The sequence below is a fragment of the Lichenostomus cassidix genome, chromosome 1 (genome assembly GCF_008360975.1).
Source record: "Lichenostomus cassidix isolate B80296 chromosome 1, HeHo_3.0, whole genome shotgun sequence".
NCBI classification, from domain to species: Eukaryota; Metazoa; Chordata; class Aves; order Passeriformes; family Meliphagidae; genus Lichenostomus; species Lichenostomus cassidix.
The window spans coordinates 92,358,404-92,380,633 of NC_139479.1; the positions used below are offsets into that span (position 1 = coordinate 92,358,404).

The 22,230-nt window shown below is 45.4% G+C and overlaps 1 protein-coding gene and 2 long non-coding RNA genes across 4 annotated transcripts in view; 2 read left to right on the forward strand and 1 right to left on the reverse strand.

Annotated features, from left to right (window-relative positions):
* The window catches only part of LOC146445276 (uncharacterized), a 138,943-nt gene extending 119,180 nt beyond the window's left edge, over positions 1-19,763 (reverse strand). For both annotated transcript variants that reach the window (XR_014851617.1, XR_014851612.1), the window contains exon 1: positions 19,559-19,763. This is a non-coding gene — a long non-coding RNA (uncharacterized LOC146445276). The remainder of the gene's footprint in view (positions 1-19,558) is intronic.
* Positions 13,333-16,353, forward strand: LOC146445277 (uncharacterized). Its single transcript, XR_014854339.1, has 3 exons — positions 13,333-13,806; positions 13,931-13,967; positions 14,671-16,353. It is a non-coding gene; the product is annotated as an uncharacterized LOC146445277 (long non-coding RNA).
* A 134-nt stretch (positions 19,764-19,897) lies between the features above and the next one.
* The window catches only part of ZBTB20 (zinc finger and BTB domain containing 20), a 473,676-nt gene continuing 471,343 nt past the window's right edge, over positions 19,898-22,230 (forward strand). The window contains exon 1 of the mRNA XM_085070972.1: positions 19,898-19,981. The gene's annotated coding sequence lies outside the window, so the exon portion shown is untranslated. The remainder of the gene's footprint in view (positions 19,982-22,230) is intronic.

The following is a 22,230-nucleotide window of genomic DNA, read 5'->3' on the forward strand; positions in this document are numbered from 1 at the left end:
TAATCTAGGAAATTGCCCAACATCCCAAGGAAAGCTGCTTTATGGCAGAGCTGGGCACATCTGGATTTCAGCACTTAAAGGTATCTACTGCTGGGTTAGTAGCAGGAAACTTCAATCTCTCTTTCTTTCCTTCAAGTAAGTGATCTAGATGTACATCACATAACACTAGTCTTACTGTACTGTTCTGGCTTCCAAACACTGAAGCATCATCAGACTATTGAAACTACCACTTTCCAGTAACTTAATTGGTCAACAAGTTCTGCTTGTATTTCTCTCGTGAATTATTCTCCTCCTTGTACAATGAATACATTCACTATTACATTACACTGAGACTCCAATGCCATTTTGTTTTAAAGAACTGAGCTAGATGCTGAGGGTGCTCAGATGCTCTGTGGCAAAGTGCATTCAGAACACAGCCCTTCACAAAAGGCAACACAGGAGTGCTGTCTTGGTTTCAGTTGCCCCAAAAGCAGGCTGCTGACAAAGAGCACCCTTAGCCTTACTTTTTCTTTTCAGTTCCATCCCTTGTTCTGTACAAGTGTTCACGGGGCACAAGGAAGTTGGATCAGGGCAGACCCAGCTGAAAATGAACCCAACCAAACACAAAAGCTGGCTGTGTAAGTGCTTGCACTGGCACAGGGCAGGGATTGGAACGTGCTGCCGGGGTGGAGTGAAGGGAGGAAAAGCTTCCAGACTCTACTTTGGTCAGCTTCACCAATTAGGAAACCACAGTCTGACAGGAAACCCAAAGGAACCAATAGGAAATGCTGCGGGAAACCTCCCAGAGGACTAATAGGAAATGCTGTGATTAAAGGCCTTTTACTGGGCTTTAGCACCAAAGCAGAGGGAGGAAAAGAGGGTTTTTATCAAATGTTTGAAAACACATCTCAAGAGTAGTCTCTGCTCCCCCCCTACCTGAGAAAGGAGTCTGGGTGCCTCACACCATAGTGAATATCCTAAGTATTGGGCACATCTGCCTATGAGAGCCTCATTCTGCTGTGCTGTGTTAGCCCTGTGTGATTTAGACACCTCTACCAGCTCAGGCCCCACCAATAAGGCAGCTATTCTTCGTCACTTGCAGTGCCAGTCAAGGGCCAAGGCTTGGAAGGCATTGAGCAATTCAGTCTTTGGGCTGCTGTGCTGAACATCAGAGGTTTGATGTTTTACTGATACCTCATCACCTACAGTGAGTGTGAGGTTAGTGAAAAACATCTGTAGGATGTGAGTAGTGTGTTTAGGCATTAATAGTCTGCTTTCTCTGCTGAGATTTTTTTTTTAATTAATTCTATTTTTGGTTTATATATCTGGAAATGTTTGGCTAATATCTGTAGAATCTAGCATATGATACATGCCAAGAAAGATCTAAGCTCCTCACCTATTACAATTTTATAATTCTAGTCTTGGCATGCACATAAGCATAGGTCTCTTTCATTGGGGGAGAGAAAAATAAATCCTTAATTAAAAGAAACATTCCTAGCTTGGCTGGCATTGGATTTCTGGGTTTCCTTTTCTAGTTGACTCTTTTTTCTGTTTCCTGTGTCTTAGTGAAATATCAATATGCTTGCCATGGAATGCATGAGTCTTTCTTCAGAGGAAAATTAATAACCTTCTGTTAATCAAAACAGAAACAAAAATATCTCTCTAATATTAATGTTTGTAATCTACCTTTAAAAATACATCAGTGCCCTCCCACATACACTTCCTCCTGATTCTAAATAAATGCTGGTGCTAACAGTGCCATCTCTTGCATGAAACCTAAAATGGAGTTTCTGACCATTTACAGTCTGATTCCTGTAGGACTCTTATAAAGCACTGGCACTACAAATCTACATATTTCCTTTCACTTCAATCTGTTTGGAAGTTATTTGTCAGCTTTTATCGGAAGTTTTATATTCTGAAAACTGTTGAGTTAGTGTTCTGCTCTGGAAGTATCTGTGCTGCAAGGTGAGCAACATGGCTTCCTATAGAACTTCATGGAGAATTCTGGACTTGGGAAAGATGCCATTCTGTAGACAAGAATTAGATACTACAAATATCTTCTGAGGACTAGAACAGGTATTGCTGCTTGCAATGGATGAACCATCATTAAACCAGAGATCTTATTTTGAAATAAACTTCTGTAATTATAATGAAAGGTGAGTGAAAGTGAAAATAATATTTAAAGATATGTTATTAAACCGGGAACCACGTGGGCTGATGTGTTAGAGGCTGGGAGCACTCACTGAGAGAACAGCCCTCTCCTAAGTGCTATGCATGCTCGAGCAATAAGCCATTGATGTCCTTTTTGTCTGGAAGTATTAGCTAACAACACAAGATGTCAATATTGGAACTGGCAGGCAAAACTGATGCCTGAGTATGTGCTTTAGTCGCCAGACCATGTGGCTAGCCACTGAGCAGATCCAAATCCTGTGCAGGAGGATGCTTTGCCTAGGTGTAGGTAAAACAGCTCAAACTTTACCCTATTTGCAGAAGTTACCAGCTGTGCATAGAGAATGGGGGCCATGCTGCTTTTGGTGTTGAAGAATGTTGAGACCAGCCTGACTATCAATCCCAAAGTTAAACACTCTGGGGGAGAGCAAAGTCTCCTGACAGGAAGCAGCACTGGCTCCGGTGAGAGTGTGACAAATCTGATCAAGGAGACAAGAAGTGATTGTATTGATAACTTACCTAAAGCTGCTGACCTGCCATAGCACCTTAGCTGGCCTGGAGACACAACTGATAATCACTCTGTACTATAAAAGCCCAGTCCCACTTTTTAACAGTAGGTTCTTCTAACATACTCCTTCTCAGAGTGTGTGTGGAGGTTCCTGCATCACATGGAGTTGTCCCTTAAGGTTACTCCTCAATGACATTTGTCGACTGCCATTGGTATGGGTGAGTGACATCAATCTCTAATAATTATTTTGCTTCAACAAATAGTGCACTATACTAGCAGTTTTAGTTATCCTATACTCTGCAGTAAATAATTCTGATTAACATATTTTGGTCAAATCATTATCATGAGTTTAAATCAATAATTAATTTTATTTATGTAAATATATTTGGGTTGCTATCCTTACTCCTGCAGGACAAAGTCATAGAAAGGATCAATTACATCTCTCTAATGCTTCAGACAGAAAATGTTGACCAAGTCTTGGACTAAGATTGTATCCAGCTGCATCATAGAAGGAGTTTAGAAAGCAAGGGGATCCTTTCTGCACTTCATGATTCAGTGGGATGGTCTCCCTGATAAACCTTCTCTGAAGCCTTCGTTTTGCCCATGATATCCCATAAGGAGGTGGCTGCTGCAGTGCTTATCTGTTGTGGCCCTTGGAGCCCAGGCTCCTGGCTTAGGCTGCCTGTGCAGGGTCTGAGGGAAGAAAAATGGCACAGAAGGAGACCTACAGAAACCTGCTCATTAAGCAAGGGCATAGCTCAGGGTCAGCTGGCAACTGGCAAAACCCAGGCAACTGGGAAGTGCTGGGCTGAGAAAGTTCTTGTCCCTGCCCACACAGTCATTACACATAGTGAGCCCCATCTGCTTGTCTAGGACTTGCTGCTCTGAGAGTGGGATTTGACTGTGTGGGAATAACAGCAGGAATAAGAGAAATGCAAACAGTTCCTCCATGGCTCCAAAGAAGACAGTCTCTCTGTTTTTACTGAGTTGTGGCAGAGGGCAGGGCCCATCTTACATGTGCACAACTGTCAGATCCTCTGCTGTTTGCAGGTGGGTGTTGCTGTGCCTATCAAGGGAATGAGCAAGCAATTCTTGTCCTTTAATGCATCCTGAGGGAAGCCTCTCTGGGATGTTTCCATGGTCAGCAGTTGTGTATGATGTGGGGGAATCCAGGTTTTAGTGGTTTGTACCCACTACTTCAGCTCCAGCCAGTGTGAGGTGGGAGCTCAGCACAGAGGTGCTCCCATCAGGCACACAGAGAAGCAAAGCCAGGTTTGGAAATCCATGATGTGCAGGTGCAGGTGTCACCTACATTGGAATGCAGATGTGGGATGTTCCCATTCTCCATTCCCTCGATGAAAAAAGCAGTAGGATGGACTTGTCTGTGGAGGGGTTTATTGTGCCCACAGCTTTGCACAAGCAGCACTGTGAACATCCTCTGGGCTAAAGGGATCTATGGACCTCTGGAGGGAAGTGAAGAGACCTACAGACCTGGTGAATGGGGGAGGGTGGATGTATGATGGGAAAGGAGATTAGGGGTATTGAATTGCATAGTTAGATTTATGCACTTCTGTCCAATTGCCACCATAGGTGCTCCAGCCTATTACTGGATCTGCCTAGTCTCAAATCTTTATTTCAACCCTTCTGGCAAGTGTTTTACTGCCGCTCTGTATTCTGCCAAAAGCTTATTGGATATTAATGTGCCTTCCTGTGGCTTGAATGAGCTGGATCCCTGTAGCACATTTAAGAAATACAGGAAAACTACAGATCCCATTTGCTTTCAGCACACCAGACGTCTTTGCTTCCCACTGAAATAGGTCTGAGATCTGCAAATCCTCACATCTCTCAGTGCTTCACAGGAAACAAGCATATCAGCTGACCTCTGTTTTGACCATTGCCACAGCTGGTACAAGAGTTAATTACTGGGTGTGGTGTGCCTCTTCCATCTTTCTGCTAAAATCAGCCAGGATCAGGGCTTTAAAAGACAAACAGCTGAGTGTGGGGTCTTTTCTTCACCCAGAATAGAGAGCACATCCAGCACCCTCTGTGACCCCAGCATGCACAGGCTGCAGAAGGAGCATTATTCTGCTCATATTCACCTTCTCATGAGACCAAGCTCTGAATGCTCCTGGCTGCTTTTCAGCCACCAGTTGTTCCTTCAATAGGCCTGGTCAATAGATCAGATCAAACTTTTGCTAAACTCTCATTTCATGGTTCCCACTGGGTTTCCATGCTGGGTTTGTTATACAGTGACTGCAGTTGTCCCACAGAGATTTCCTCTTCATGCTTGAATCCAGCATCCAATGTCGCGGTGACAGTGAAGCTGAGAGCCACATCTGTTACAGTAAATAAAAGTGGAAGTGTAGCATGTGCTCCCATCTTACTATTTGCTTTCTGTTGGGAGTGTGAGTGTCTGGTTGTGGTGGAGATGTGACAGCACAAGCTAGCAGACAGAACAAACTGGTGCCTGGCCTTTGGGCACAGTCTAGTGGCTAGGGCATGTTTATCCATAATCATATATTTTCACTGCTCTTTGGATCCTTCTCAGCTGTCTATGGCATGGTGGTATCAGCTCTGCTAATCTTAAATTTATTCTTTAAACTAATGACACTAGGGGATAGTGTTCCCAGTACAGTCTGACAAATGCCAATTTTGTTGGCTCTCACCTGTGTATTTTCAGGGCTCAAGTCCTTCCATGTGGCTCTATGAAAGGATTGGACTGAGTCAGTAATGATTCTGTGAACTGTGCAGTGTTTGAGGGCATCAGTGCAGAGTGGCTCATCCTGCCTTTGCTTTGAAATTGTTCTAATCAAAATGGTGAAAACACTTGCCAGATTAAATATAGCAATACTCAGAAACTGAAGGATTTTAACTTCTAACAACCCTCCATTTCCTTTGCTCTGTTAGGATAATTAATCATATGTAGCTTAAAAGGGTCTCAAAGCAGTATTTAAAGGAGGTATTTCCATTTTTAAAATAGGCCGGCAGCAGGGTGGGGTGAAGTGCTGTGTGTCAGGTCAATAGCAGAGATGGCAGGAAGACTTTCTTTTCTTCAACAGTGATGCAACGTTCTAAGCAGTACATGCAAGCCACCCTCATCCACAGCTGTAGTTAAACTCATCTTTACTGAGAAGCTCACATTCATAAAGGTTTGTAACAGTATAAATAATATGCCATATTAGGGCTGTAAATCAAGTGCCATTTCCTTGAAACTATTTCAGGCAAAAGCTTCTTCTTTTTTTCCAGCATAATCTAAAAGAGCTTTATTGATGTCCTGTCTACCATCTGTTTTACATATGAACCTTGTGACTCCAAGTCTTTCAAGCTTGTTAATTAGGCCAATAAGAAGCATACCACAGGAGCTCTGATATGCAGCTCTGAAATTAAAATCTGGTGGAACATTTCTTTTCCCAAGTATGCTAGTGATGGGGAACCTTTCTGTGATCAGTCTCCTTTATTCCAGGGTGTGGTGCAGCAGTGTAGCTATTTACATTTTCTCCTGCCTTCTCACCTGTTGCAGAAGGAACCTGGGAAAGGAAAAGCTTTTGTGTATTTTTCTCCCTTGCTGCAGCACAGGCTGGATTTTTCTTAGCTGCACCACAACTCCACTGAGATCATCAGGAGCTCAGTGCTTGAAGGCTGCCAGATGTGCAGACAGAATGGGCATCAGTGTGGGCTTCCACAGACATCCACCTTGGTGGATTATGCAGATAATTGGATGAGGTGAAGCTCTAAGAAACAGAAAGCCCCATTTGGTGCACAAGCCACTGCTAAATGCTGGAGTCTTCCTTTTATGCTTACTGGCAGCTCTTTCTGATGTCCAGTTTTGGTATAACTTATGCGTCAATATAAAACAGTAACGACAGTGTAGGCATCTTCCTGCTTGTTCCTTTCTGTTTTCCCTCCTCCATCACCACCTTGCAGTATAAAGCTGTATGTTCTGAAATATAGCTGCAGTTGCCTGTCCCACTGTGCCCCCACCTGGGGAGGAATGCTGGTTACTAGGAGACTGCCACGTCTTCTTGCTGGAATAAAGGCAGGAATGGCCAGCTGAGGATGGCACTCCAAGAACTGGCTTGGATTTTACTTACAGGTGTGTGATAAATTATCCCTAGCAACTCTAAGGTGTAAACTCAGTTGTTATCTCCCTAAACAGATGCACAAAGTCTTAAATTGAAAGTCTGCTCTGAAATGCCATCTGACAAAGCATGTCTTTTCCTAGAAAGAGACGTGTGGTCAGACAGCTCCCTCCTCCCCTGCCTTCCCAGCGGAGGGAGAATGCTGCCCTCTCTTAGATACGGACATAAAGCCATGTTTGCCACCAAACTGCCCCACAAGGGCTGGTGTTTCTGGCCACCAGAACACCGTAGCTTGCTGCCGAGGTGTGGCATCAAGATGCAGATTACAAGCTCCCAAGTGTTGTAGTCCAGGCAGGTCATCTGACATGTTGTACAGGGGCTGCTGGCAGAGTATGGTACCCATCGAGCTTAGGTGGGTTTCCATCCAGTGGTCAGTGGAGTGGCATTTAAACAGAAAACACTTTTTTTCTCCTTTATTTTTCTTCTCTTTTTTTTTTTTTTTTTTAAACAAAAAAAGTCTTCATATCCTCCACTTATACATAATTGCCTAGACTGAGCTCTGAGCCCAGAGCCAGGGTGAAGGCTACACCAGATCAGGTTTTTTTATAGGTGAAAGGGTCTGGGACTCAGCTCAGGTTTACTAGAAAAGGAAATGCTTGTGTTGTCTTCCTAGACTGGTTGTGCAGGGATGAGGACTGGGTTAATTTCCTATGTCTTCCTCCAGTGTGTGCAGAAATGGGCAGAGCTCAGGCACTGAACAGGAGATGTAGCTCTGCCATGCATACCAGTGCAATGTTGGGGCTTCCCAGGGAGTCATTACCAGGGATGCAGCTCTACCTTCCACTTTACAGCAGAGTCTATGATGACAGGATTTCTGTCCTTCAGCCATTTGGGATCTGGTTAACTCTACCATCAGATTTTCCTTCTAAATTATTGCCTACTACAGCATTCCCGAAATATGAGGCATTAGAACTCAACCAATATAGTTTGAGCACTGCTTTGCTCTTTATGACTTTTCTTTCTCTAAGGTGCTCTCAACCCTCACCATCGCTTCAACCTCAGCTGAAGAGTGCAGCTCCCTTTAGAGTTGCTTTCTCTCCTAAAAGCACAGTTGCTAAATCAGTAGGAGCCTTACTTTGGGGACAAATGAGGGCACACCTGCACAGTTGAGAGAGCTGGCTGAAGTTTAATTTATCACTAGATATGAGCAATCCTAATGTATCTCTTAGGAACCACTTGTGAGAGGACAGAGCAAGCTCAAATATGGGACAAGGCTATCAAAATTATTTACTCCTCTCCCAATCTGCAGTTAGATGTAGTTTTCCCTCGGTAAGGTGTGTTGATTCGAAGCATTCCCAGCATCTCCCAGAGTTAATATACTCTTAGCTTCACACTGGAAAGCCACATGTGCCTTGAAACTTACAAATTCATATTAATACATCAATGAAGCACCTTCTCTTCCAAAGAATCTGGAGAGCAATACGGACAATAGATCAAAGCTTGTACTGGGAAATTGTTATAAAACTTATTATTTAAACTCAATCTGAGTAAGATTAAGGAACATATGAGCTACAGCCCCTGTGCTTCAGGAACACAAATACCCTTTGGGTCCAGTGCAAGCTCTGAGGGCTCGACAGCAAGAAGAAACAGCACACAACTGAACACAAAGCTTTTGTAAGAGGCAATGGCAGAAGGGACTCAAAGAGCCAGGATGCAGTTTTTCGCCTTGGGAAGACACTAAGTTTGGAAACCCAAAATTTGGAAGAATAGCCTGAGAATGACAATGTCAACACTTGTTAGGGCCTTGCTTTCTGCATGAGGTGATGATGGTGGAGCAGTGGCTCTGCAGTGATTCAAAAGGAACACTGCCATCTAGTGCACTTGGAACAGAGAATTTTCATACTATAAAAACGTGATTTGCATCTGTTTGTGAAAAGGCTTGAGGCACTGCCAGGTAAGAGAAGGCATCGTATTTTTGTTTTATAGAGAAACAGCATTTTAACTTGCAGTTGATCACTAAGTATGAAGAGGAGGAGGAATGAACAACCCCCTTCTAACACTCTCATTATGCATTCTTTTGGCTGCAATCTGTGCTTGATCTATGAAATAGGCTTCCCACAAGCTGGCAGTGGGTAATGTGTCAGGATGGTGGCATGTTCACCTATCTCATACACTCACTTTCATGTCCACAGGCTTTCTCAGGCTTTTCTTGTAGCAGCAAGACTCATGGTTGTAAGAAACTGCTGATTGTATGGATTGTAAAACTGGACCACTTTCTCCTTGGGGTTTTTTTTTGTTTTTTTTTTAAGGATAGATGGCCTGATGGGCTTTATTAAAGCAATAACAGAGCCAGAAGTGTCTGCAGCCCTGCAGTTATTCCCTGTTCAGGAATTACTCTTTTGCCCTAGCACTTGAGATTCCCAGATGCTGAGGTGCAGGGTGGGACATGCCTGCATGTGGCACCAATAGCAGCTGTCTGCCACCGGGCAGACAGCTGAGCTCTGCACTGTGCAGCTGCAGGAGGCCAGTGGGGAATGAGGCTCAGGGGCTGGCAGAATTCACTCATCTCAAGAACGAGTCCCTCAGGCTCCTTTTCAAACCTATCAGAAACCATCCCCCCTTTATTTCAGTGCAAGTCAAAATAATATGTACAGATAGAACAATGGTTCATTCCACTGGGACTAGGGTGGCTTGTGACATGCCCTGCTCACCTGACCTGTTGGTGAACAGTGCCTTCTTTCAGGTAAGTACAACTAAACAGGTTTTGACTCTGCAGCCTCTTCCATGGAGGAAGAAAGGATATCTCCCTCTCCATCCTGCCTATGAAGTAGATGAAAATTCTTCCAAGTCGGATCATGATCCTTATGGGGCTGTAGGGGGATTCAGAGGGAATTGCAAAGTGTTTGTTTGCCTCAAAATGGCTAATTAGTTTTAATCATTGGCAGCAACTCAGAAATCACAGCTGGTTCTCATGCTGATGCCCTGAAGCAGCAAAGCTGTTGCCCACAGTTAAAGGTAGCCAGTTGTTCTTTGCTAGTGCAAATGCCTGACATCAGGGTAAACTTTCAAACTCTTTTTATGTCAAGAAATGCACCCAATTCATTCTGCATGGGGTGAATCACCACTGTGAGCATGCTGTGTGAACTGCCTGCATCCTGACAAGGCTGATAGCTCTGCTCCTACACTCACAGCAGAAGTATGTGCTTACTTGGCAACAAGCAGCTGATGAATTCATCTGATCCCTCCACTAGATGGGATGCAAGCACCATAATTTCTAGGCACTGCTGGTTGAAATGCGAAGTTCCAGCACAGCCACAGCCTGTTCAATGTAACTGGTTCCCATGCCAGATACTGCTAGCCAGGGGCTATGAAAGGCAAAAGCGTTTAGTTCCAGTTCCTCTTCATCAGAAAGGGCACAAAAAGAGAAATGATTCAGTGCTCCAGAAACATGATACATAAGTGATTGGGGATGACATCATCCAGCAATCAGGCAGCACAGTGTCCTGCAACCCTCTAGGTCCTAACCTAATGTGAAAAGAAATGAGGGAGCAAGCCAGAGTTGAGACCAGTCACTTCAGCATTGTCACTAGATACAGCAAGTGCTGTCAGCTGTCCAGAGAGAGACAAGCTTATTTTTAGAGGCAGTAAGAAAGTTAACATTTTTATCGATCTCTAACCTTAACACAGTATAATCTTACTCCATTACTGCTAGTACACTAATGTTCACTATGCCACTAATTGTACTTACTCATTATCCTAGAATAATAATAGTAGATATTATGAGTGATAACTCTACCTCTCTTGCTTTATGTTTTTAATTTTTTGTGTAGAAATTAGGAATATTGTTATTACTACTTTCTCTTGTGAGAGGGGGGTGAAAGGCACAACAAATAAATAATTTGTCCAAGAACCCTGAGCATAGCACAAACAAGCAGGACCTGCATGTCCTGGTTCCCAGCCTCTTGAACAATGTTCTGCACTATCAGGGCCCTTCATTACCATGAAATTCACAGGCAGCTAGACACAGTCCCTTTAGAAAGCCTCTTGGATTTTTATCTCGACAGTGCAGCAGACTAGACATTGATTGTGTTGACTCTAATCTTAAAGGTACATTTTAACCAAAATTAAATGTGAAAATAAATACGACCTTGAGGACACGAGGTCACATGTTATATTTTTATATTCAGGTTTGCTTAATCTTTTTACTTTCAGTTTTAAGAAAGCCAAACATTTTTGTCCTGACACCACTCACACAGGGCTCGTGTATTGTCAGTCCAAATTGGACACTTGAGTAGAAAGCAACATGAGCTTGTGGGATCTGGGAAGGTGTAAGGAATAAGTAAGAATTCTAGTATGAGCATGAGTTGATTAGCAGTGAAATGATTATATGCTTTGTAATTTAATGCCTAGCATTATGTTCCAGAGTTAATGTCCCCTGGAGAGGAACTGAACGCTTGTAATTCCCCCCAAGCTAAAGCCTCAGAGGCCACTGAAGCAATCAGGCAATACTGCATCAGGTACGTTCAGCTCATGCTTCCAGTGCTTCCTGAGGAAGGACTTGCATTCTGAAGCAGTTTCATGGCAAAATGATGCATGCTATTCCCAGGGAATCAGGGAATGCCCTGAGCCCTTCAGGTTATGTTTACTTTGAGCTAATGGCCACTCAACTTCATCTTGGTACAGTTTTGTTTCATTTATCCTTAATGGTGCAATTGCAACCACTTTAACTGTTGCTCCTTTGATATCCTGAGAGCACTGTCACATATCAGATACCAAAGGCAAGGTGAAATCTCCTTTGTTCTGCACAACAAAGGAATATAGAGGGTCAGAAACACAGGTACAAGTCTCCTGGAAGTTCCCTTGATGGGCTGACACCACTCACTTTTCAGCAACAAACACAACTGAAAAGGTAACACCAATGCCACATATTTGCCTCTGGTATGCCTTGAAGCAGCATTTTCTCTTCAACACTATTACTTTTGACTATGATTGCTGTTGTTTCCCCACTGTCCTTCTCAAGAAGTTTACAGGTCACCTTTGTTTGCTCCTATCTAGTTACTGCTTTTTGAGATGTGTACCATTCATGCTTTTAGAAATTGTGGCTTTCATATTTTACTGGTGTTGGCACAATTGTAAGGGAACAGCATTTCTCTCCCATTGCAGGTTTCCCCTGGCTCAGGTGATTCCCACTTTGCCTTTGGTGATGGACCAGTTAAGACAGATGCTGGCCACATATTTCCTGTTGGTAATATTTGCCTGTGTTCAGAAGCTGTATTCCACAGTGAGGTCCTCATTTAGCAGACAATAACAAACAGATAGTTCCCACCCACTGAGAGCTCGCTGCCTAGGGTTATGGAAAAATATATCAAGTGGAGGTCAAAGAATAGTAGAGGGCAATAATAAAACACTGGCCACCCTGCTTTCCATGGGCCTCTTGCCTCAGGGGTAACAGTCAACCTTGCCTGTGTAGGACCAGCTGTCTCTTACTTAATACATACATACACACACACACACACACACAGGATAAGCATAAATTAAGCAGCCTTTAGAGCCCTAACAAAGAGCAAATGCTAAATTCAAGCCAGATGTGACCCACTCCCTAGACACCAGCAAGCAGCTTTGGGCTGGACTTCCATGCTGTTGGAGGTGAGTGGGATTGCAGGAATCATGGAAGGCTCCAACACCTAAAACCCTGTGGGCTCTTGAAGGTCTCACCTTTCCTCCAGCTTACAGGACTTCCTGCACCCAGGCTGTCATCCAGCAGGCAGATTGGCTATCCTGGTGTCCCTGCACTTTGCTTAAACACCTTTCTTCTTGGAAGAAAGCAGGTGAAGGGGGTTTTATGCCCACACCGTGGGTTTATGTTCTATTTAGATATTTGGAAAACATAGGGATGTAACCCTTTAGAGCCTAACATTTCAGAGGATCCCATTCCTATGTATCCTATTCAGTGTAGGCATCTTTTGGCGCCTATATAATCCAGCCTTTTCCTGCTAATGTTGGATCTGAGTTGCTCATATCCAGTGTAGCAGACAACCAAGTCAATGCAGGGCTGAGCAGACAAGATAGAGCAGAAATCCTGCTGCAGAGCATCCTGCTCCATGGCTTCAAAATGAAGAGCAAACCTGGAGGAAGTATTAGTGGCCTTGGCCCTTAAGAGTGAATGCCTGTGGGAGAAGAGCCATCAGAATGGATTTGTGGATTAGCAAATCCCCTGTGAACAAGTCCAAAGCTGTCCTTGAAATTATATTTTTAATTTCAAGACAGCTTCTTTTAAATTTTTCCTTTTTTATTAACTAGGAATTGCATCAGCATCCCCATTATTTTTGCTAAATAAAACTCTATTTGAGTTTCAGTCCATAAAGTTTGATCAAATGCATTTTACTATTGCTGTCTAAACATTTCATCTGGTTAATGCCTAACTTCAAGTATTTTTAATATTTGTACTTACTAAATTATTCGGAGAGAAGCTACTGATCCTAGGCCAAATGCTGATGTCATTTACACCAACAATTAGCCCAACATTGCTCAACTCCCCTCAGGTGCTGGCAGGGCTGGAGGCTTTGCTGTCCTCCCTCATTCCTCCCACAGATGGCAGCCGCTTGACTTGGCTTTTTCCCACTCAGCTGCTGGGTAAAAGGCGGCAGGGAAAACAGCCTTATTGTATTTTTGCCTTGAACATGAAAGATTTTTGTCCTTCTTGATTTAACCTTCACTTGTCAGACTAATGGTGGTGGGGGAGAGAAGCCAATCTCCAAAGTCCAGAGAAAAAGGACTGGATTTCACATTAATATGTGACATATCAGGGACAATTGCACAGTCAATATTTCATGAAATAGCTGGCAGAAAAGTCGGAGTCGAATGCAAAGTGAAATCTTCACAGGAAAAGGAACAGGCCGAGCTGAACTCCTCTGCTATGGCATGTTTTGGGGTACAGCTACCCCTTGCAAACACTTTTTAAAGAGACTTAAAAAAGCTCTGTGACTGGCTAAAAATAAGCCTTGGCACCTTTCATGCAGACTTTGCAAAGCCCTGTTGCAGATGGGAACTCAGACTCACCAGCCCTGCAAGGTAAGGTCTAAAAGTCTTTTCTAGATGGGGGACAGTGAGGCAGCAAAGGTGGTCTGTGCACACTTCAGTATGAGGTAGAAGTATTTTGGCAAGGGCTGAGATTTTTATCTTTTTGTTCTAAGAGTGCTCCCTGCTGTGCCAGCAGTTGTAATGGTACAAAGGTATGTTACAGTGGTAAGATTTACCCGACATGAGCATATTATTCTGATAAAAGTAAGTGAATGCCAATATATTCATGTTAATACTAGAGTTTGTATAGCTTTACTGAACTAAAGTTGAAGCAGTATAACCTTGGCATATAGATAAGGACTAAGTATCTTATCCAAATATATGGAGCAAGTAAATGACTGATCTGGGAATATTCACAGCAGTCTCCCTTCCCAAGCTGCTTTTCAGACTGCCCAAAACTATTCTGTTCACATTTCTTCTCACCCAAGGGTAACACAAAGCATCATTGTTTGTCAAAATGTCATGGTTTAAAAAGAGATGCCACACTTTTATTTATAAAACCAAGTGAAACAAAACATTGAAAAATATTTGTCTTCTGCCTGTCCTCCTTTCAGTAACACCTGTAATTTTTGTGTGTGCTTCTAGAGGGAGTGAGTTTAGTCTGCCCTGGCAAAATACAGATGTTGCTGTGGAATTACTTGTGATAGTTTGAGTTGTTTGTTTGTTTTTAATGTATATTTATCAATGTAAGTTTATGCAGAGACCAGCATATCCATCTGTCAAGTGAAAGCATGACAGTGGCTTAACAGTGTACATCTAACTACTTGTAATATTGGAAATGGTAAATTATTGGAAATGGCTCTGCCTCTCAGGAATTTCATGAAGCCTTGGATCTTGTGTTTTCTCTCCATGTAGGTGTGGGACTCAGCTCACTGAGTCCTGCAATGGAGACAGCCCTAGTAAGAGGCCAAACAAGGAGGAATGTGGTCTCCAAAGGGGGAAGGAAGTGAAGGGACAGAGGACGAGAGGCTTGCCACAGCTGCATAATATCATCCTCAAGTATAATGGGATGTGCAGTAACACCAAATGAAAAGGCAATGGCCCTTTACTGGGGGAAGCAGTAGGGCAGATTCACAGCTGCACCCCATGTGAAGGTTATGCTTCAGTTGTGCTGTTCTCCATTTGAGCTGCTTTATTTCCATGGCTCTGCATCCCTGTCTGAGCCACTATCTAACTCACTTTTGTAGCAGTTCACATAATGGATGCTCCTGTTATCCTCTACATATCAGGCTTTGCAAGTTGTCTTCCCTGCATGTTACACCAAAATTTGTCTTCCTCACTCCCCATGGAAAAGCTCTATGGGCAATGTGGGACAGACATGGAGCTCCTGTCTCCAAGGAGTATAATGGAGCAAGACCATGGAGCACTGGCCATGTGAGAGTCACTAGAGGCAGCTGGAACAGATAGAGATGGCTCCTCAGCTAAGCCAGACTGGAAAATTTCAAGAGAGTCATCAAACCCAAATTAAATATTTGTGAAGTTCAGAATATTTTTTTCATTTTCAAACTTCATTTTTCTGTGGAAAAACTCTGTTAATTCAGTATTTTGGGACAAAAATTAATTTTGAATCATCTGGATTTCCCTTGGGAGGGAAATTCTGCTTTTCAATGAGCTGGAAGTGATGTATCTTAAAATTCCCAGGCAACAATCTTATATTGGTATTTTTAATTCTGAGGACCATTCCCATGAGTTTCTAGTGTTTTTAAAGTAGGTCAAATTTTGAACACAAAAAAACCTTAAGAGTTATGCCCCTTTCATCTTTTCTTAGGAGCAATAAGCCTTTTTGGTATTATTGCTGGCTTAAATATTAAACAGGAAGCAAATTACATTTCCAGTCATTAAAGTACAATAGAACAGCTCTATTGTCTGAATCAGTGCAATATTAGGTCAGATTGTCACAAAATGCTCGAAAATGAAGTCATATTGGACGAATGCAATAAATTAGACTTTTTATGCTTTCCCTATGAGCTCTGCCTGATGAGGGACTATTTCTTCATTCCTGACAATTAAGGTAGGGTATTCAGCCCCCAAAACTTGAATTCAGTAAACATCTATATGGAATCTGATATTCACATGCATAAAGCTACTACAAAAATGCAACACATCTCAGTGTTGCTGTTTACAAGGGTCCAATCTTACTTCACCAATAAAGGCATTTGTTTGCAACTCTGTTAGTGTGAAAGGAATTGTTCCCTATGGGATTTAAGCTCAGGCAGCACAAAGATGTGGATCTACAGAGTGGCCTTTTGTTATAGTGCTCTTTTAGTCAAACTCCTGCTCAGAAGAATGTAATGCTAGGACAGACCTGAAAGGTCTTGCAGGGACAAGCACAGACAACACTTGACAGTACCTGAAGCCTGGTAGCCTCCCAGAGTGTTGTCCTGACTACGTTTGTAATCTCAGATTTGCCATGAAACCCAACAACAAAACTAGGCAGAAGCTGGTACATGCTTCTGGAGAGGTGACATGCTACCATGGAGCTGACTGGTGCTATCATGTCTTCAGGAGGAGCAGGAGCTGCTGGCTGTTGCTGAAAGACCTGGGGAGGTCTGGGTTGTTTCTTGCAGATGCTCTGTTCCCAGTGCTGCAGTTCCCAGCCTGTGCCAGTGAGGCAGCATGCCACTCAGAATCTTCCTACTTTGCTGCCTTGGGCAAATGTCCAGAGGGCTGGTGACCCGAATCTGTTATAATTTTAAAAGCATTCACCATCAGGGATTGTAAAAGCATTCACCATCAGCCTCCAAAGACTATTACAGTGCTGAGCCCACATAAGTTTATTGCCAGAACTTTGTACTGTTCCCCTCGTTCTCTCTTCCCTTTTCTAGAAGAAACAAATCTAGTTCCTTTGTTCTTGTTTTGTAGGCCATGTTTTCTAAGACCCTTACCATTGCCACTTCAAAGATTTTAGTCTCTGATCTTTACAACCTCTTTTAAATGCAGTATTTGAAACCAAAGTATTTCAGCTGAGGCTTCCTTGGCACAAGATATAGAAGAACTATTTCTCCCTGGGCTTACTTCTGGCATGACTCTTCTGTTTGGATACCCTGAAATGAGATTTGCCCTCTCCACCTTCATTTTTTATTTCACTTGTGATTTAGCCTGACCTCTCCCGTCATCTTTTGCCCCCTCCAGGAGGAAATTTCTTAACTCCTTCTATAGTTGATTTATGTTTCTGTACCATGCCAAGAAATTCTATTAAATACCAGGTTGTTGGCTGGATCGCTTCCTGAAATTAACACAAGTGGTTCTCATCAAAGCTTCTGAGAGGTTTGTAACATATTTGAGCATGATTTCTAACCATAAATTTTAAAAGTGTGCTTGCTATCCTACAATTGTTAACAATGACATCAAAAAGAAGCAGACCCACTGGAAAAGCTGTTCCCCCTTGTGTGAAGAAGTCACCAATAACTTGCTGGGCATCTCCAATACAACTGCAATTCCCACCATGAACTCCCTTACAAACCATGGTGGACAACACTGTTCAAGGGGAAGAACCTCTTCTTCTGCATCTCTTTAAAATCAATGCCCTGTCCCTCCACAGTATGCCTCTTAAATGTACATCCATGTATTTATTTATTCATTGCCACCTCCACATGGTGTTACCTGGAGTTACTAGCTGGGAGGTGTCTGCTCTCTAATGGTCACATCATTTCTCACTCGGTGAAATAGCTCAGCTAGAGGAGCCTTCAGCTCATTCTTGATACTTAGTTACAGACTGTGAAAGATTTATGTATATGAAGTGTGCTCAGTTTTACTGTCATGCGACATTGTTTTGACAGCCCAGATGAAGTTCCAGGTATGACATTATAAAACAGAATATGCCCTAGAGAAATTATTTTTCTGAGTATTTTATTTCACACTCTGTCTCATCTTAAAAATGCAGAACAGGCCACAAGAAATGAGAAGGAAATTAAAGCTTTGATTTCGGCACAGAACCTCAGCATATGCTTATTTTGAAGCAGCTATGCAGCCAGAATATGCCTGTGCTTAAAATCCAAGTGCTTCACTACAATACTTATCTGAGACTGATGGGGGTCTTTACCTCCTTCTACTACTACCAGATTTAATCTGCTTACTCCATTAAAAAAAAAAAAAAACCCAAGCAAAAACCCCAAGAATTCCTCCAATGCACAAGTGGCTATATGGACTAAAAAATAAAGGGTATCTTCTAATTGTTTTAATTGAGCAACACTAATGTAACTCATGTAAATTGAATAAAAATATAAAGGTTATGCCTTGTTCAGGGAGGTAATGGGGGATGAAGAGAGATGGCCTGATTGTTTATACACCAGTTCTGAAATTGGATGTGCCCCCGAGAATGATGAGAGGAACAAAGCTGGGCCCTGTCCTGGTAAGGACCTCCTACAAATCCCAACTCATAGGACAGGAGTTTTCTCCAAAAAGGTAGTGGAATCACCCAAGCTCATGGTATTAAGACAGGTGGTTGTGCACGAAGGACCCCAACAAGGGACATTTCCTGGAACACTGGTGACAAACTTTGACGTCAAAGATGGAGAAACCATCTGGAATGGGAGTCCTTCCCATCATGGCTCCTATCACAAATATAAAAATATTTGTGATAGGAATGTGGGAGGCAACTTGGGTAAGGGCGATAACTTCACGTTGAGTGATCCATGCAAATGGAAGGACAGAGAAAAGCAAACATAACTGATCTCCAGGATGAGGGCATTTGAGAAGTGTTATGTTGGATTACCTAGGAATAGTCTGGGTGGAAAAAAGGCAAGTAGGAAGCTCAGTGTTCTTCAAAAGGAATAACCACCAAATCTAAACTAATCTGGTGTACAGGAAGGAAGTACAGTAAGCGAGTTATTTGGATAAAGCATGAGTTTTAATAGACCCAAAAAAAAAAAAGGAAGCATGCAGGAAAGGAAAGGTAGCTCCGATGGGCAGAATTTTGAAAGAACACTGCAAGCATCAAGGACTACAGTCCCAAACACCAGCGAAAAACATAAAAAACCCCAGAGATGTTGAGAACGGTTAACAACTCTATAAATACAGAATGGTGTGACAACCAAGGAAGGCCTGGGCCTTCTCTCTAATGGGAAAGGAGCGATACGGACACAGCCCATCGCCCTCCTGGAGGAGCCAGCGCTCCTGGGGCTCGGAGAACGCTGCTGGTGCTCCTCGCTCTGGACCTGGCTAAACACCCAGCAGCCACAAAGGCCGCCTTTGCCACCAGAACACCTGCCAGCCGTCCCTGGGGGCTCTCTGCCGCAGCCCTCAGGACACAGGTCCCACAGCGCCCAGCGCCGACGCGAGGGATCCCTGGGCAGAGCAGGGACGAGAGAAGCGCTGCTGGCACAACGCCTTCCCCTCGCTTCCCGCGATGAGCGCCTCACACAGGCTGCTGCGTGCGAGGAAGGAAGCGGTGGTGTGTCCCTTCCTGCCTCCCGCGCTGTGCCGCCCTGCGCCCCCCCGATCCCGATCCCGCTCCCTGCGCCCGGCCCAGCCCCCCCCGGGACCCGCCGCGGCCTGCGGGCGGGGGCAGGGCCGCCTCCCCATTGGCCGAGCGGGCCCGTCTGCCGCCCTCCCGTTGGCCCGCGCCGCCGCCGGCCCCGCCCCTCTCCCGCTCTCCCATTGGCCGCCCGCGCCGGCAAGGCCCCGCCCCGCGCCCGCCCCCTCCGGGGTCATTTAAGTTTATGGAGGAAAATAAATAAATAAAGCGGGAAATAGAAATGCGTAGAAGGCGGGGGGGGCGGGGCGGGGGGGAGCGCAACCTAACCTGCTGCCTGAGGGCGGGCGCGCCCGCGGCGGCCAATCGGTACCCGAGGCCCGGCAGGAGTGACAGCTCCGCCGAGCCACTCAGGGCTCTCGAGCGGCGAAGGCGGCCGCTAGCGTTCTAAAACCCGGCCAATGACGAGCGCCGCCCGTTTGACCGACGTTCGCGCCTTCCAATAGGAAGGGCGGTTAGCGGACCGGCTTCGCCTATCGAGAATTAGCCGTGAGTCGCGAGGAGGGGGGCGGGCGCAGGCGGCGGCGGGAGGCGGGGCCCGGCCGTGAGTGGCAGCGCCAGGAGCCAATGGGTGCGGGGCGGCGGGGCGGGGGGGCCGGGGGCCAATGAGGGGCCCTGCGCGGCGGCGGCGGCCGCCTCTGAAAGTGCCGCGAGCCGGCGGCGCCCAGCGCGGGGCAGGGGAAGATGAGAGAGGTACCGGCGCTTCCGGGGTCAGCGCGCGGCCGGGGGCGGGGCCGGGCCAGCTCCGCCCACCGGGGGCGGGGCGGGGCGGGGCGGGTGAGGGGCGCTGAGGGGGGCGAGGGGCTGCGCGTCCCGGCGGGCAGGGAGAGCTCGCGTCGCTCCCGCAGGGGCTACGGATCGCGCCCTCCGCCTCCCGGAGTGTTTCCACCGTCTGCAAAAAGTTTGGGAGCCGGCGGCGCCACTCCCCTGGGGGTGCGCGCGGCCGGAGAGAGAGAGTTGGCACCGACATTCCCCCCGCTTGTCCCCCCCGCGCCGCTCCTCCTCCTCCTCCTGCTCCAGCCGCGCCGCTGGGAAAAGTTGGCGGCGCCCGTTTGTGAGAGAGGATCGGGGAGGGAAGAGATGCCCAAGAGCCGTCTGGACACAATCCCGGGCACCGTGCTCTGGGATGACCCTGCTCGAGCAGGGAAGTTGGCCCGGATGACCCGCTGTGGCCCCTTCCAACCTTGCTCAGGCTGTGGTCCTGCGGCTCTGAGAGGGCGCGGGGTATCCCCGGTTGTCCCCCTGAGGAAGGCAGTGCCGGTGCCCGGGATGCCCCGCGGGATGCGGGCTGACAGCCGGGCTGGGGAGCAGCTGCTCGCCCTCCCGCGCCGGACAGCTCAGCTGCTTGGGGCTTTTTTGGTTTGGTTCGTGTTCGCTGCCGTCCCCGAGGGCGCACCGAGCAAACCGGCTGCTCCCCGCTGTCCCTGCCGAGGCTCGGGCAGCTCTGGCGGTGCCACCCGAGCGCCCCGCGCGTCCCGCAGCGCTCCAGAGCCATCGCTCCCTTGTCCTTCCTGCCAGCGGTCCTGCTCCCCCGTGCCGAGGGGACCGGGCTGTGTACCCGGGTTATGTGCCCTGCCAGCAGGGAGGGGGCTCACGGCTGTCACTCGGAGCACAGGAAAGAAATGGATTTGCAGGTTGAGAGGAAGCGGGGCTGCCGCACTGCCCGTCGCGCTGCCGGGCTTTGCCTCCTTTTGTAGCGGAGTCAGTCGGTATTTCTGTGGTTAAAAGCCCTCCTGTCGGCCTTGGAGTGCTCTGTGCCGAGCGGCAAACGGGAAATTGTGAGAAAGTAAGACGCACTGCCCAGTAAAGCAAGCTAATGTGCAGAGCCTGAAACTCGGCTCTTTGAGCAGAGTAATTATTTAGGAGGAAAAAAAAAAGTCTCCATAAAAGCTGTTATTGTCTACAGCTACTGGATCGCAGTCCTGAAATCCGAGCGCCTTCCTGGGTCTTTCTGAATGCCTGGGATATGCTCTCATATAGAAATGATATCTTTGAAATTCACGGGGCTGAGGTTGTAAACATGCAGAACCATTTTGCATCTGTGAGTCTTGGGGTACTTTGCAAGAAAAGGTGACTCAAGACAAAAATAAATCTGTGATAGGAAAGTACTGTTGTCCTTCTCTTACCCACACAAAAACCCCTCAGAGGAAAGAGCTCTTTCAGCTGTTCAGAGGATGCAATGAGGACACAGTATTAAAGCTGATTGGGAGGATCCTTCCCTCCCCAGTGGAAAATGTGGTATTTGTGAAGTTGCAGTTTTCTGCAAGAAAGTTCCAGTTTTACTGGAAAAAAAAGTTATATTATTCTGACCAGAAAGTTAAAGTGATGGTTCATGGCTACCTGCCTTACCGACTTCTGTCAATTCTACTTTCTGCTTACAGGGAGAAAGCTAACAAAATCTTGTCCTTAGAGACTTCCACCTTTTTTTCTTATTTTTCCCCCCGGTTTTTTCCCCCTTTAAAGAAATTGCTTGGATTTTTTATTCCACAAAGGACATGAGAGCTTTACTTCTTACCCTGAAACACAACTAAATATTTTTTCATAGCACAAAAATTCCAGTATTTGGCCAGCCCGATTCAAAACTTCTGGAAACTTGGGGCCAGATCTTTGGCTTGTACAAACTGGCTAGTTGCATTGTGTTTAGTCCACAGAGGATTTGGCCCTAGTTAATTAATGGTTCACCCGAGGTCATGCAGCAAGTTGATTTTTAAAGCTGGAGACTGAATCCAGAGCTGTTATTATTCAATCCTGTCATATCTCTTGAAGTTTACTGCACAACATTATATTTTTCTTAGACAAGCTGGATTAATAAGAGGCAGAATCCACAAGGCTCTGATTGCAACTTTTCTTAAAAATCATGTTCTTTAAAAATCTATTCAATTGTGATCTTACTGGAAAAGCGAGTAAATATGTTGTAATTAGTGCATAGGTGACACTGACTA